Source organism: Pinus tabuliformis, chromosome 6, assembly GCF_031772625.1.
Source record: "Pinus tabuliformis cultivar Carrire ecotype Pingquan chromosome 6, CPIR1, whole genome shotgun sequence".
Taxonomy (NCBI): Eukaryota; Viridiplantae; Streptophyta; class Pinopsida; order Pinales; family Pinaceae; genus Pinus; species Pinus tabuliformis.
Window position 1 is genome coordinate 1557257299 of NC_142292.1, and position 6025 is coordinate 1557263323.

At 35.0% G+C, this 6025-nt stretch overlaps 1 pseudogene; it reads left to right on the forward strand.

The window, feature by feature from the left end:
• The first annotated feature begins 4581 nt into the window (after nucleotides 1–4581).
• Nucleotides 4582–5434, forward strand: LOC149264667 (uncharacterized; annotated as a pseudogene).
• Nucleotides 5435–6025: the final 591 nt, after the last annotated feature.

Sequence of the window (6025 nt, forward strand, 5' to 3'; positions counted from 1 at the left end):
AAACCGGCAAGCTGCCAAGAGGAGGAAAATCAAATTGACCACATTTGAGCAAGAAATTCAAGCTAATCGTGAATCTTGGTTTGAGAGGACAAAAATGCACCTAGAGAGGATGCTAGAGAAGTCCAACAATGAGAAAAACATGTTGAGGAACATGGCATACCACTAGTTGGCAAGAAACATGGTGTGCAAAACAAGAATCAGGAATTTGAAGGCAAAATTGAAGAAATCCATGAGGAAGAGAAAAGAGACAAATAGACTCCAAATCTTGGCTGAGGCTTCCTTTGCCCAACAAAGCACCCGATGAGGAACACTTGGCCCAAATTTCAAGAAATTTGGAAAAAAAATTGCAATTTTGAAATTTTTGGGCTAAAAAACAGGTTTTTCTGCCCAATGCATCGTGCCACCGGCACTACGCATTCACTTGTCTAGGAATTTTGCAAAATGGCTTGCATTTTTGAATTTTTCATGGAAAAATATTAATGCCCTCACTTGGCCAAGAAATTTTGACAGGTTTTGAGCTTCAAAAAAGGACAAAAACACCTAAAAAATGGCCTTTCTGCCCATTTTTGGACACACAGGAAGCAGTGTTAGGAGAAGTCAATTTTGGATGTGCAAATGGAGGCCAAGTTCAGAAATTCCACTTGTTTTAGAAAGTAGACAAGCAGACCTTTCCAAAAGGCCCACTTGGACCAAATTTGGTGCACACAAAGGCCTTGAAAATCAGCTGCAAAAAGGCGCTACGCATTGGGAAATCAGCGCGGCGCATTGGAGGAAATTGGCTCATTTTTGCCAAAAAAAAGTTGTTTTTCGCCTAGTTTCTTCACAGTTTGACTTTTCTCTTTCGAGAATTCAAACTCATGACGTAATTTAATGTGACTTGATGGATTTTGATGTAATTATGCTAAATTTTCACTCATAGAGGTAGATTCATCATGAAAAAGTAGTTTGCAACTGAATGAATCAATTTCCTAGGTTATAGAGGTATGTTGTTCCACTACCTACTTTTCAGTTCTTAGTTTAGATCTTGTTGAAATAGCTCCTAAACTCATGAGCTCGACCCCTAAAGCCTAGCATGAGTTGTTTGATGCCTATATCTATTAGTTTTTCAGTCATTGAGAAAGGTTGGACTCTTGCGAATGCTTTGAGCATTGTTGTACACTCTTTTAAGCAGTTTGGCTAAGGAATAGACCAGGGTTTGCAGCACTTTATGGGATTGTTGCGGCAACTTGATTTGGTATTGTGTTTCCTTTTGTAATTGCAAGTTTATATGTGTTTTATGTATGCCATCATCTCTCTCTGTTCATCTTAACTAAATGAAACAAGGATAAAGGTAGAATTCATTGAAGTTGCATTGCTCTACCTAGGGTTTTGTTTAGTTATTTATGTTTTCAATTGTTTGAAAAGGATCCCTGAGACTTTCATGCCCTCTCCAACTCCTCACCAGTCTAAAAGCTCTTCATCTCTCAATTTGAAGTGCTAAACCATTTGCCTACCTCTCCCCATAGAGATCTCTGCAAGACTGTCTCCATTCCCCGGACTCAAATCTGCCTTTCACATTTGAGCCAGCAAACCAAAATTAAATTCAATCAAACTCTTCTGAGCATATACCTAGCCTAAAATCAGTCATTACAGCAGTCATCTCAAGCTCCATTGGCCATCTTTTATGAGATTTACAAGGAGAGAGCCCTCTCCTGACCTAGTAGGGCTAGCTACCAGGTTAAGTGTGGTTTGATGTTACCCTAGATCTTGCCTTTCTCAGCCTGAGGTAGATTTAGGCCCTAACATGTCTTATCATTTCCTATTTTGATTAGGACTCTAGAGATATAGGAAGAGATTCATGGACTCTCATTAATGAGATGACTTCTCATCTTTTTGTATAAATAGGAGATCTCTCTCCTTCATTTAGAAGTTTTTTTTGGTAGCTTTGGAGAGCTTTGTAAACTTTATTGTACTTTGTAATTTTGAAGAATTTGAATAAAGCTTTGATGTTCTCAACATGGAAGGAGATGTGAAGTAGATTTCATGGAGCATATTAGAATGTAAGGTAGAGTAGATTTTGTTTTGTAGTTTTGCTTTGATTTCATTCAAGTATGTCATTTTATTGTTTTCAAGTTTAATAGTTTAGATTTTCCATTCATGCAAGTGTGTTCAACCAGTTGATTGTAGATTTATCTAACTGTGTAATCTATGCTTAGCAAAATAGTCCAAGAAAGTATTTTCCAATTGGTGATTGGAGCATTAGAGCACACAGTAGTTTAGTTTTCCTTTACATGTTTTTTGTATTTGCTTATTAGTGTAGTCACTCATGATATAAACAAATATTTCCAAAGCCTTTCGTTGATGGTTTATCCTCAAACTAAATGGTGAAATGTTGAGTTTATGAATGAGATTTCTTGCTGTTTAATTCCTTTTTCTTCTTAGTGTAGTCACTCATGATATAAAAAAATATTTACAGAGCCTTTCGTTGATGATTTATCCTCAAACTAAATGGTGAAATGTTGTGTTTATGAATGAGATTTCTTGATGTTCATTAGTTTAGAGTTAGATAGCTTAATGCCATTTTCTTATCAATTTAGTAACTCGTGATTTAAATAGATATTTCCAAAAGCGCTTCGTTGATGGTTGAACCTAAGACTAAGTGGTGAAATGTCTTACTAATGACTGAGTTTTTCCTTGCATTTTCATGTTTACTTCTTTTAGAATGATGAAGATTTTGTTGCAATTTCATTTAGTTGTTATCATTTCTGCTTTCATTTCATAGACATTTTGTCGGCTTAGATTAATCTAACTGTTCAAAGTTTTGATTTGTTTCCTTCTCTCCTTCCTTTAGAAATTAGATTTTAACATTGAAAGTCATTAGATTTAGTTGACCATTAACATTTAGAGATTTTCACCTAGAAGCATAACTTTTCTTTCTTAGATTAATTTCCTTAAGCATAAGAAAAAAAACCTCCAAAAACAACATAAACTATAAAACAACGAAGTAAGAAAAAGGGTTAACTAAGCACATATGGTTTACCACACTTCATCAGTTTACGATACCTGGATTGATAATTTATGTAGAGCAATTTAGGACACTAATTTGACTAGACATTTTGGCACCATTGCCGGGGAAGTGTAATTAGGAGACCTTATTTCTTACATCTAAAAAAATCTATAATTTCTCGAGTATGCTCTCCTCCTGCACTTTGTGTGATCTAGAGGATCAGAAAAAGAATTTTTATGTTTAAAAAAAAAATAAAAAAATCATTGTTTTGTTTAATGAAATATATATGTATATTTTTAATTTTTGAAAGTATAACATATAATTTTATTAACAAAACAATTTTTAAAATATATATATATATATATATATATATATATATATATATATATATATATATATATATATTTTATTATTTTGTTTAGTAAAATATATATGTATATTTTTAATTTTTGAAAATATAACATATGTAATTTTATTAACAAAATAAATAAATAAATATTCACGTTTCACATAATAAAACAATCTCTGCATTTCTTGAAGTTATGGTGGACGTAGTAAATCTTTGCATTCCTTGTCTGGAGGACATTCACTGGACCGTATTCCTTCCAGTCACACAGTCACTGCATTTTTTTAGCCATTGCTCGGCCCCTCCTCAGCATCAAATCCTTAGACCTTGATCTCTTATTGCGCTCTCGTTTTCTGCTCATGCTAGCTGTAATAACCTGCTTGAATTCGTCAACCATTTTCTTAATCTGCCCAGGCTCAAGCAACAAACCTAAAATCTGAATGCATTCAATTAGTGAGCTTAACATATTTGTAAGGACCTCTGTTTCTGGTTCCTTATGTAATGCTTCAACAAGGGATGAAATAATATAGTCCAAGAATTGCTTAACATATGACTCATTACATCTCTGTGCTTGTCCTTTATCCATGGCCAATTTTCCAGCTCGGAGCAGTTCTGGCATGCCTGAAACTCTAGCCATCCGAACTTCCTCATGAAAATAGAACTTCAATAATGGAACAAGATCACAGAAATTTACTAGTTCATACGCTATGATTACATCTGAAAACAAATTTTTTTTTTCCTTTGAAATTGATTTTACAGTCGAATGCAGTAATTCACAAAAACGCAGAATAGTAAAAAATGTCAAACTTTAACTACACGATCTGGACAAATGAAGACGAATTGGGAAAAAATAAAACAAGGGTTTTTTCGGGGACGGGGTCAATTAGATAACCCAGAAACGGTTTTAAGAAATTCGTGGCGGTTTGGGAGAATTTCTTGGTTCTTTAAAGCCTCTTTTTGCATGCCGCGTGAAGAAAAATGAATTTGAATTAATGAACAGGCTGTTGATTTAATTCGACGTGCTTGGAGAGGGGAATTTTGATTTGGGAATCAATGGTGTGCTGGAATTCAATCTTACTCCACCACGTGTCCTACCATGCCTCCCAACTTAATGCCTTCCGTCTTTAACTCGTACTTCATTATGCCAAGGTGGATGTCGTGGTCTATTTGGTTGATGCGGTGGATAAAGAGAGATTTGCAGAGTAAAAAAGGAGCTCGATGCCTTACTTTCAGATGATTCTTTTGTCTTACCTTATAATCGTAGACGGGGTCCGTGCTGTTACATAGCTGGTTGCCTAGTTTCTATTCAACCAGACGCTGTGGCTGCCTCCAGTGCTTAAGAAAGGCCGGGTCACACCATTGTCGATCTGAAGGGATAACTTCAATTCAAAAGAATCAGGCATTTAGAGGAGATATATGATGCAATTTCTATTGTCTGGTAGTCTATAAAGTTGCAGGAAAGGATGATAATTTGTGTTGCAGTAGTTGATCTGCAGAATAATCCTCTGTACATACAAAGTTTCACTGATGGTGATGATGCCTTGAAGCTACACTACATTGTGCATTGTTCTCTGGATGTAATTGATGAAAGAGTAAATAATTCGAAGAAAATTGGGTCAACTTTGAATGAAACATATCTTGGACTTCTTTATCCAAGGGAAAACTATAAAGTGTATGGATATTTGACAAACACTAAGGTGAAATTCATTTTGGTCACAATAGATGAGGACCTGAAAAATGCAAATATTAGGAGTTTCTTCAGACAATTTCATGCTGCATATGTGGATGCTGTGTCAAATCCTTTCCATGTACCAGAAAGAGAATCACCTCATGTGCTTTTGCTGAAAGAGTCAGTATGATAGTGAGATCGTTTGGGACATCAACAATCATATAGGCGGCTCTATCTGTCCTATTTCATAAACGACAATATAGGTTGCCCTATCCGTCCTATTTGAGCTTCTCTCAAGTTTAGATGATTGGTTAAGGCATTTCAGCTTTATTGAATTTTAGCTTCTGTAGTGCCTTCACAATATTTTTCCTTGTCTGCATTATGGAGTGCATACATATTCTTCATAGTAAGACTGTCATCTGTTCTAAATTCACCACATGGATAGGTTTCTATTGATGATTTCAAAATGTGAGCATCTTGAAACTAAAATATATTTGAGATTTGTGGAGGTTAAATTTGATCATTGGTCATGGGATAGGAAGACTTCAGTACCTTAACTTTCTTTTGGCTGATGGTATAAACTATAAATGTCACACGCAGATAGCCTAAATTTGTGTTCAATGGATTTGTATTATATGCTTATCAAAAGGCATGTGATGATATAAAATCTGTCAGCACAGTTTTCATTAAAAAATAAAAAATAAAAATTGATGAAATAAGTAGGTTATTTGTTCATTTTTCTGAAAGGTATTGATTAATTTTGGACTGATGATGAAAAATGAATGGCTAAATTTCTGTTCAAGATTTTTAGCTACAGAAACTGTGCACATTTCGCAGCTAAAGTCGTTCCGCAACTAAAGCCATTCCACAACTAAAGTCATTCCGCAGCTAAACATCAATTTTGCAACTGAAAAACCTCACTGTTCAAATCAGCCTAACTTTCTCATACGAAATCAGATTTCGATGATTCAAGTGTCATTGGAAAGATATCGACGAGATCTACACAATGAGAAATCCATCATCA